This window comes from Pseudophryne corroboree, chromosome 6 (assembly GCF_028390025.1).
Source record: "Pseudophryne corroboree isolate aPseCor3 chromosome 6, aPseCor3.hap2, whole genome shotgun sequence".
Lineage (NCBI taxonomy): Eukaryota > Metazoa > Chordata > Amphibia > Anura > Myobatrachidae > Pseudophryne > Pseudophryne corroboree.
The window spans coordinates 414,377,658-414,388,289 of NC_086449.1; positions in this window are offsets into that span (position 1 = coordinate 414,377,658).

Genomic DNA, 10,632 nt, shown 5'->3' on the forward strand with positions numbered 1-10,632 from the left:
ATAATAATAATAATAATATTGTCAGAGATAAAGTACCAGCCAATTAGCTTCTGCTTACATTTTACAGACTGTGTTTGAAGAATGACAGTTAGGAGCTGATTGGTTGGTACTTTATCTCTAACAATTTTATCTCTCTCCAAGCTTTGATAAATAAACCCACTTCAAAGTTTTATTTTAACAAGTTTAGGGTAATTCCTTAAAACAACTTTTGCTCTCCTTTCTTTCATCATATAAGACACAACTATGGCCCTCATTCCGAGTTGTTCGCTCGCAAGCTGCTTTTAACAGCATTGCACACGCTAAGCCGCCGCCTACTGGGAGTGAATCTTAGCTTAGCAAAATTGCGAACGAAAGATTCTCAAAATTGCGATTAGAAATTTCTAAGCAGTTTCTGAGTAGCTCGACACTTACTCTGCCACTGCAATCAGTTCAGTCAGTTTCGTTCCTGGTTTGACGTCACAAACACACCCAGCATTCCCCCAGGCACTCCCCCGTTTCTCCAGCCACTCCCGCGTTTTTCCCAGAAACTGCAGCGTTTTTTTACACACTCCCATAAAACAGCAAGTTTCCGCCCAGAAACACCCACACCTGTCAATCACATTATGATCACCAGAACGAAGAAAAAACCTCGTAATGCCGTGAGTAAAATACCAAACTTCTTAGCAAATTTACTTGGCGCAGTCGCAGTGCGAACATTGCGCATGCGCAATTAGCGGAAAATTGCTGCAATGCGAAGAAAATTACAGAGCGAACAACTCGGAATGAGGGCCAATATCTCACCATATACACACTTTGATCTGCTATTCTAAGAATCCTCAGCTCAAGGGAGCTACAAAGGGGGCTTGTGAGCAAGGACAGCAGTCAGCAATGACTGTAGCAAATCCAGTGCCGGCTCTACCATTAGGCAGCTTTAGGCATCTGCCTGTCGTGCTGGGATGTTTGTGTGTGTTTGGGGGGGGGGGGGGCACTACTGAGTCTGCCTATCACAAAATCAAGGATGTCTCTGAAAGAATCATCCTTCTTATGTACTTAATGCAGGTGGGTGGTAGCTGTGGAACTTAGAAGTCTCACCTTCATCTAAAAGGCCGGAAAGTGGGTATAGGTGGTGGTTGGGGTAGTAAGCTGAGGTTTTGCCTAGGGTGCCGAGAATGGGCAAATCACTATGAAAAGAGTGGAGAGAGATCTGTCCTAGTTCTGAAGCCCCTTCGGTCTTTCCTCCATGGTGCCCCCATGACAGCTGGAGCCTGGAGGACAGTGCTTCTACTATCTCTGAGAGTTACACCACTTACCAGAAAGCAAATAAAAAAAAATAGACATGTTAATTGTATATCTAGAGTTGCTCTCCTTGCTGATCATGTTGTACATATTAATTGTTCTGTGCATGTTAGTAATAGTAAAATACAAACTTTAACAGATCATAATTTGACAGGAAAATTCCGAACGAGAAATGGTTATGGTCACCAACCATTACTGCTAGACTTATTAGAGTGGGGGCAAAATACAGCAGGATCTGGCCAATGCTACCATGTGGCAACTTCCAAGTGCCTTAGTGGTGCCCCTCACCCAGTAAAGTATTATCCAGTATTATTCTGGACTATGTGCAAAGACATTTGGAAGTAGCAACAGGACTGGTAAGTGACTCATAGTACAATTCCAGGATGGTGCTATGTGTTCAGCTTTCCATTACTTAGCAAGTGTAAAAAACATTATATTTGGCTATGGCTGCGGTGTTATTTACACAAGGAGAAGGTGCTACTGGAGAAATCTCAGATTTTTCAACTGTCAGCCTTTTAATATGTTTTCAAGAAGCAGTAATAACCACTTTTTCCGTAAATATGCAGAAAAAGGAGTTACCACCGCATGATTTATATATACCCACAAGTCTAATAAATATTCCTTGTAACGCAGGAAGAGTAGACATATTACACACATGTACTAGCTGGAGAAAAGTTGTTTATGATAAAGCTAGCTCCACTACTTCTGTACAATGAGGAATCCAGTGGGGATACATAGAGAACAGCCGGTGTATGCACCCTCTGACAGCTCTGTAAGATGCTGAAGGGATAGTGGTCTGTTTTATGCTGCTCAACATCTTTTACAAGGTGTATCTGAGTTACTAAAAACAGAAATATGTCTTGGTCCAATAGTACACGTACAATTAGTACACAATATAAACAGTCACTTCCAGCCAGGGCCATAACTATGTGTATGCCAGGTGTGCCTGGCACACAGCGCAGTCACCCTGATGGTGCACCTGGCCGCATCACCGTTCCAGATGCATTATAATGAGTCAAACTGACTCATTACAAGCCACCTGAGTGAGGATAGGAGCAGCAGCTCCGGAGGCAGGGGAGAAGGAGCAGGATGGAGGGGGTCTCGGAAGCCACAGCAGCGCACTGTAATTGGTCGTGGCACCACTGCAGCTGTCTCTCTCCTTCCACATAGGCTGGCCACCACCGCTGAGAATGCTGGGATGCGCTTCCTCATCACAGCATTCACAGCGGCGGTGGCCAGTCTATGTGGAAGGAGAGGGACAGCTGCAGCAGCACTGCAACCAATTACAGTGAGCTGCTGCAGCTCCCGAGTCCCCATTCTCGCCTCCTCCCCTGCCAGAGATCTGCCAGCAGCTGCACCGAGGAGCCTGACTGCCTGAGCCAGCGGGGAGAGAGTAAGAATCTATCATTTATCTATCTATCTATCTATCTCTGTCTGTCTACCTATCTATTCTGTCTACCTATCTAACTACCTATCTGTCTATTTTTCCAGGGCCATAACTAGGTGGCAGACAACTCATATGCCTGTTTTAATGTGTAAAAGGTGGACTCTGTCTGCTGTAATGTGTAAAAAGGGGACGCTGTGTGCCGTAATGTGTAAATAGGGGATGCTGTCTGCCGTAATGTGTAAAAAGGGGAACGTCTGCCATAATATGTAAAAAGGAGACTGTCTGCCATAATGTGTAAAAAGGGGGACTCTGCCATAATGTGTAAAAGGTGGACGTTGTCTGCCATAATGTGTAAAAAAGGGACGCTGTCTGCCGTAATGTGTAAAAAGGGGACGCTGTCTGCCGTAATGTGTAAAAAGGGGACGCTGTCTGCCATAATGTGTAAAAAGGGGACTCTACCTGCCGTAATGTGTAAAAGGGGCTCTACCTGGTGTTGTGATGCGGCATCATTTGAATAATGGAGACTACTGTGCACCGTAATATGAATTGGTATTATTTTGAGGCTACACCACTTCAACATGAAGCCACGCCCCTATATGTTTGATGCATGCCTACGGCGCACACTGCCCCTATTTTACATAAGAAGGGGCCAATGCCGTTTCTTGCACATAGCACTAAAATGTCTAGTTACGGCACTGCTTCCAGCTATATAACCATAACACTTGACCAGTGGCAAGAAAATTCTGATGTTTGTTTATAAAGCTACTGAGTATAAGTCTTATACAATAAGTCTAATTTCTTTAACCAAAATATTATTAAAATTGTTGCTTACATTCATTTGTAAATTTTTACTGCATTTAAATAAATTACAGTGCATCTGGAAAATATTCACAGTGCATAACTTTTTCCACATTTTGTTATGTTACAGCCTTATTCCAAAATGGAATCAATTCATTTTTTCCCTCCAAATTCTACACTGTACCCCAAAGTTTTGCAAATGTATTAAAAATCAAAAACTAAGAAATCACATGTACATACTGTAAGTATTCACAGCCTTTGCCATGAAGCTCAAAATTGAGCTCAGGTGCATCCTGTTTCCACTGATCATCCTTGAGATGTTCTTACAGCTTAATTGGAGTCCACCTGTGGTAAATTCAGTTGATTGAACATGCTTTGGAAAGGCACACACCTGTCTATATATGGTCCCACACTTGACAGTGCATGTCTGAGCACAAACCAAGCATGAAGTCAAAGGAATTGTCTGTAGACCTCCGAGACAGGATTGTCTCGAGGCACAAATCTGGGGAAGGGTACAGAAAAATATCTGTGGCTCTGAAGGTACCAATGAGCACAGTGGCCTCCATCATCCGTAAATGGAAGAAGTTTGGAACAACCAGGACTTTTCCTAGAGCAGGCCGGCCATCTAAACTGAGTAATCAGAGGAGAAGGGCTCTAGTCAGCAAACTGACCATAACCCGATGGTCATGCTGTCAGAGCTACAGCATTCCTCCATGGAGAGACGAGAACCTTCCATAAGGACTTTGCCAAAATGCACCCGAAGGACTCTTAGACCATGAGAAACAAAATTCTCTGGCCTTATGAGACAAAGATTGAACTCTTTGGTGTGAATGCCAGGCGTCATATTTGGAGGAAACCAGGTACCACTTATCACTGGGCCAATACCATCCCTACAGTAAAGCATGGTGGTGGCAGCATCATGCTGTGGGGATGTTTTTCAGCGGCAGGAACTGGGAGACTAGTCAGGATAGAGGGAAAGATGAATGCAGCAATGTACAGAGACATATTGGATGAAAACTTGCTCCAGAGTGCTCTTGACCTCAGAATGGGGCGATGGTTCATCTTTCAGCAGGACAACAACCCTAAGCAGACAGCCAAGATATCAAAGGAGTGGCTTCCAGACAACTCTGTGAATGTCCTTGAGTTGCCCAGCCAGAGCCCAGACTTAAATCCGATTGAACATCTCTGGAGAGATCTGAAAATAGCTGTGCACCGACGCTTCCCATCCAACCTGATAGAGCTTGAGAGGTGCTGCAAAGAGGAATGGGCGAAACTGGCCAAAAATAGGTGTGCCAAGCTTGTGGCATCATATTCAAAAAGAGTTGAGGCTGTAATTGCTGCCAGAGGTGCATCAACAGCGTACTGTATTGAGCAAAGGCTGTGAATACTTATGTACATGGTATTTCTTTGTTTTTTAGTTTTAATAAATTTTCAAAAATCTAAAAGAAAAACTTATTTCACATTGTCATTATGGGGTATTGTCAGGGCCGGCTCTACCATTAGGCAGCTTTAGTCTGCTGCCTGGAGGTCACCACTGAAGTCATCTATTAAAAAAAATGAAGGATGTTTATGTATACGGGTCAGTAATGAACTTACATATGGGGCGATGAAACACAATAAGGAGCATACAAATATATGTATGTCTGTGCATATATATGTATGTATACACATGCAACTAAATGGATGTAGTTGGCATTCCAGTGAACGGGTTGCTGGTGTTCAGAATACTGGCACCGAAATACCGACAGCTGTCATATTGCTGACACTGGAATCCCGACAGCCGGCATCCTGAATCTTAATATGCCGGGGAGGTTAGGCTTGCGGGAGGAAGGGCTAGCGTAAGGGTAAGATTAATACATTTCATTCAAAATATCGGTATTATGGTGATCAGGAGGCCACTGTCATTAGTCTGACCAGAGGCATCCCGTACCCAACCCCAATTAAATATTCCCACCAGACCCGTATACAGTATTATACAGTATATAAAGAACAGACGGCAGTCAAGAATTTTTAAAGTGAAAGTACAGGGTGATTCAAAAGTCGCAGTACAACCTTTTGTTTCAAAAACTGAGCAGGAAAAGGGAAAACGGAATACTCCAGTAAAGTATGAGGTGCGCTATCTTTTAGGGTATGTAATGAACATGGGTGCCATCTTGAAATCAGCCATCTTGAATCTAAGTCAGTTTTTTCAAATGGAAAGGGGGTTGTGAAACATGTCAAACAACATTAGAATTTGCTGAAAAGTTTATTGCTGCAAACAGATTTGAAATTTCAGTTATGGATCAAAAGTTACAACACTTTTTTGTTGCAGGTAACTGAAGATGGCTTTGACAAAAGAGGAGAGAATTTAGGTCATTTTGATGTCTGGAAAACAAAGTTTCCGTGTCGTAGTTGCAGATTTTAACAACTGGCACCCAAAAAGACCTCCAATTTCACACTGGATGGAACCTTCCAAGGTTGTTGGTAACGTAAAGGTTATGGTGTGGTGTGGGATATGGGGTACCTGTGTAACCCATTTTCTTTAACCAGAACCTAAATGCACAATGCTACCTTGAAATACTGCAATAAGTGGTGTTCCCCTCAGTTCTGAATGAAGATGGTAGCTTCCCCTGTTACTTTCAACAGGATGGGGCTCCACCACACTATAGAGCAGTTGTTCGTCAGTGGTTAGATGGTCAATTTCCTGGTCATTGGATTGGCTTACATGGTTCTGTGGAATGGCCACCCAGATCACCTGCCTCACACCATTTGACTTTTATCTGTCGGGTCATTAAAAGCAACTCATGTATGCAGAGAAAATAAGAAACAGACATCATCTCCAGCAACGCATTGCAGAAGCGTGTGCCAGCATTTCTTTGGAAATCCTTCTGCAAGTGCATGACGATTGGATCCAGCCCCTTCGAATTTGTGCTGACCAAGACGGACAACATGTTGAACACATTATATGACTGTCCTTTATGGAGAACAGTTCAACCTGTAATTCCAACAAAAAAAGTGTTGTAACTTTTGAGCTATAACAGCTATTTCAAATCTGTTTGTAGCAATAAACTTTTCAGCAAATTCTGATGTTGTTTGACATATTACACAACCCTCTTTCCCTTTCCATTTGAAATAACTGACTTAGATTCAAGATGGCCATTTTCAAGATGGCGCCGATGTTTGGTACATACCATAAAAGATAGCCCACCTCACCCATACCTTACTGGAGTATTCAGTTTTCCAATTTCTTGCACAGTTTTTGAAACAAAAGGGTGTACTGCGACTTTTTAATCACCCTGTACATTGTTAACAAAGTCACATTATTTTTGCTTTGTTTACAATATACTTTATCTCTTTAAAAGTCCTTGAGAGTTATCCCTTTTCTCAGTATATGTTTAATGATGCAATTCACCCCAGCCCACCTAGTGGCCACTGCATTTTCCCTCCAGGAGGTGGTGGTGTGGGGGTTGCAGGTTAGGGGGCGCTAGGCTGAAGCTTTACCTAGGGAGCAGAGAGACCTTGCCCTGGGTAATGTGCATAGAATTTTGATGGAAAAAATGAATTGATTCCATTTTGGAATAATGCTGCAACATAACAAAATGTGGAAAAAGTGAAGTGCTGTGAATACTTTCCAGATGCACTGTAATGTCATATTTTGAGTCATTTGTAATTTGTCAACTTTGCTGTTAATAGTAATGATGATATTACTAATAGTAATTACATTACCAGACATTAAAGTAAAATCTTTATTATGTACTGTATGTTTGATGTAAGAATATACTTTATTATTTACACAGACAAAGAAAACTTATGGTTAAATATGCACAATTAAGGCTTCTAAAATTGAAGAAAACTATTAAAACACTATTGTATGTATTAGCTATCATCATGGAATAGTTTCAAAATGATCATTGTAATATAACTTGTACATATGTAGACTCACTCACCCAGCCTGCGGCATGGCCGCATGGGCAAATGTGCTGCACCTATGTGCGCATGCATCTTAGTATGCCGAGCTGTACCTTAGTATGCCATCCATGTATTCCTATGGGCATGCTTACTTAGACAGATGTGCACATCCTAGTTGCAGCACACTTGGTGCGAATACGGCGAGCTACAGGCTCGATAAGTGTGGCTAAATTTGTATGTGAATTGTTTTATGAATATATATATGGTGGCGGCATCTCTCTTCAATTTGTCACCTGCCCGTGAGCCAATCAGAGCTCGCAGACCGGCAGCTAAGGCTCCTGATTGTCTGCGAGACCACGAGCTTTGATTGGCTCACGGACCGGCATCGAAGAGAAACACCGCTGCTGGAAACAGAGGGGCAGGATAGGTGCACACTGCGCTCTCCTCCCCTCATACAAAGCAGCAGTGCGGGGAGCAGCACTTCGGGTGGGGAGGCGAGCACTGTGGGGACATGTGTATATAGCACTGGGGGCGTATCTGGCACTATGGGGACATGTGTATCTGGCACTGTGTACATGTGTATCTGGCACTGGGGGCACAGCTGGCACTATGGGGACATATGTATCTGGCACTGGGGGCATATATGTATCTGGCACTGTTGAGCACATATGTATCTAGCACTGTGGGGCATATATTTATCTGTCACTGTGGGGCATATGTGTACCTGGCACTGTGGGCATATATGTATCTGGCACTGTGGAGCATATATGTATCTGACACTGTGGGGACATGTGTATCTGACACTGGGGGCATATATGTATCTGGTACTGTTGAGTACATATGTATCTGGCACTGTGGGGCATATATGTATCTGGCACTGTGGGGCATATGTGTACCTGGCACTGTGGGCATATATGTATCTGGTACTGTGGAGCATATATCTATCTGGCACTGTGGGGCATATATGTATCTGGCACTATGGGGTCATGTGTATCTAACACTGGGGCATATATGTATCTGGCACTGTGGGGACATATGTGTATCTGGCACTGTGGAGCATATATGTATCTGGCACTGTGGAGGCACCCATTTTTGACATTTTTATATGTATGTGGTACTGTACTGGAGCATTATATGTATGTGGCATTGTACAACATGACTAAAAACAGGGTTATGACACAAGGTCATACTCCTACTAGAGATGTGTACTGGAAATTTTTTGGGTTTTGTGTTTTGGTTTTGGTTCCGCGGCTGTGTTTTGGATTCGGACGCGTTTTGGCAAAACCTCACTGAAAATTTTTTGTCGGATTTGGGTGTTTTTTTTCAAAAACCCCTCAAAAACAGCTTAAATTATAGAATTTGGGGGTAATTTTGATCCTATAGTATTATTAACCTCAATAACCACAATTTCCACTAATTTCCAGTCTATTCTGAACACCTCACACCTCACAATACTATTTTTAGTCCTAAAATGTGCACCAAGGACGCTGGATGACTAAGCAAAGCGACCCAAGAGGGCGGCACAAACACCTGGCCCATCTAGGAGTGGCACTGCAGTGTCAGACAGGATGGCACTTAAAAAAATTGACCCCCAAACAGCACATGATGCAAAGAAAAGAGAAAAATAGGTGCACTGTGGTCTCTGGACGGCTAACCTAAGCGACACAAACACCTCAATATCACAGGCATTATTCGTTCTAATCAATGGTATTATTGGTCCAAATCACTGGAAGAAAATGACAAAATCACTGGAATTATTTGTTCTAATCAATGGTATTATTGGTCCAAATCACTGGAAGAAAATGACAAAATCACTGGAATTAAATGGCAGTAATGTCGGGAATTATATCAAATGGCAGTACCACTGGACATATACGGAAGTGTCAGACAGGACGGCACTTAAAAAAATTGGACCCAAACAGCACATGATGCAAAGAAAAGAGAAAAAGAGGTGCACTGTGGTCGCTGGATGGCTAAGCTAAGCGACACAAACACCTCAATATCGCAGGAATTATTCATCCTAATCAACAGTATTATTGGTCCAAATCACTGGAAGAAAATGACAAAATCACAGGAATTATTTGTTCTAATCAATGGTATTATTGGTACAAATCACTGGAAGAAAATGACAAAATCACAGGAATTATTTGTTCTAATCAATGGTATTATTGGTACAAATCACTGGAAGAAAATGACAAAATCACTGGAATTATTCGTTCTAATCAATGGTATTATTGGTACAAATCACTGGAAGAAAATGACAAAATCACTGGAATTATTCGTTCTAATCAATGGTATTATTGGTACAAATCACTGGAAGAAAAGGACAAATTCACTGGAATTAAATGGCAGTAATGTCGGGAATAATATCAAATGGCAGTACCACTGGACATATACGGAAGTGTCAGACAGGATGGCACTTCAAAAAATTGGCCCCAAACAGCACATGATGCAAAGAAAAGAGAAAAAGAGGTGCACTGTGGTCGCTGGACGGCTAAGCTAAGCGACACAAACACCTCAATATCACAGTAAATATTTGTTCTAATCAATGGTATTATTGGTCCAAATCACTGGAAGAAAATGACAAAATCACTGGAATTATTCGTTGTAATCAATGGCATTATTGGTCCAAATCACTGGAAGAAAATGACAAAATCACTGGAATTATTCGTAAACATTTGTAGAAAGTCGCTGCTTTCTGATTACAGAAATGCTCAGATATTCCTGCGAATTGACAATCCCTTCCCAGAGGAAAAAGAAATTGAGAAACCGTTTTTTGAGAACATTTGTTCTCTTTCCCTTACAAAGGAACAAACCACTTTCCATGAAGACTGACGTTTTTGGGATTATGGAGACATAATGTTTTTGAATATAAATCCTAAAGCAGGTGGTGTATTAGAGCAAAAGAGTGCAAGAGACCAGCCATGCAGTTTCTGAAATATTATGACAAAATGTTACTGTATTTCATAAGCACTCATTCCTAACTCTGCTAAGTACTGTTTGGTATACTGTATCTGGCTTCCATGAGGTAGTTGTCCATTATTTCAGCTTCCATTGACCTTTTTGAAAGCAGTAGAAGTTATCGATTCTTTTTTTCATTTTTATTTTCCCCTATTTTTAATTTTCTCCTGCATAGCCCAGTAAAATGTTGCAATGTTAAGTATTGACTTGTGCCTTCTGGGGGTCCACTTCTTCACCAAACCCAGCCAAATCTCATCCTAACCCTCTGTTCCACATTCTCTATGTACCCCATCTGTGTCACCCATGTCTATCTACCCCTCCCC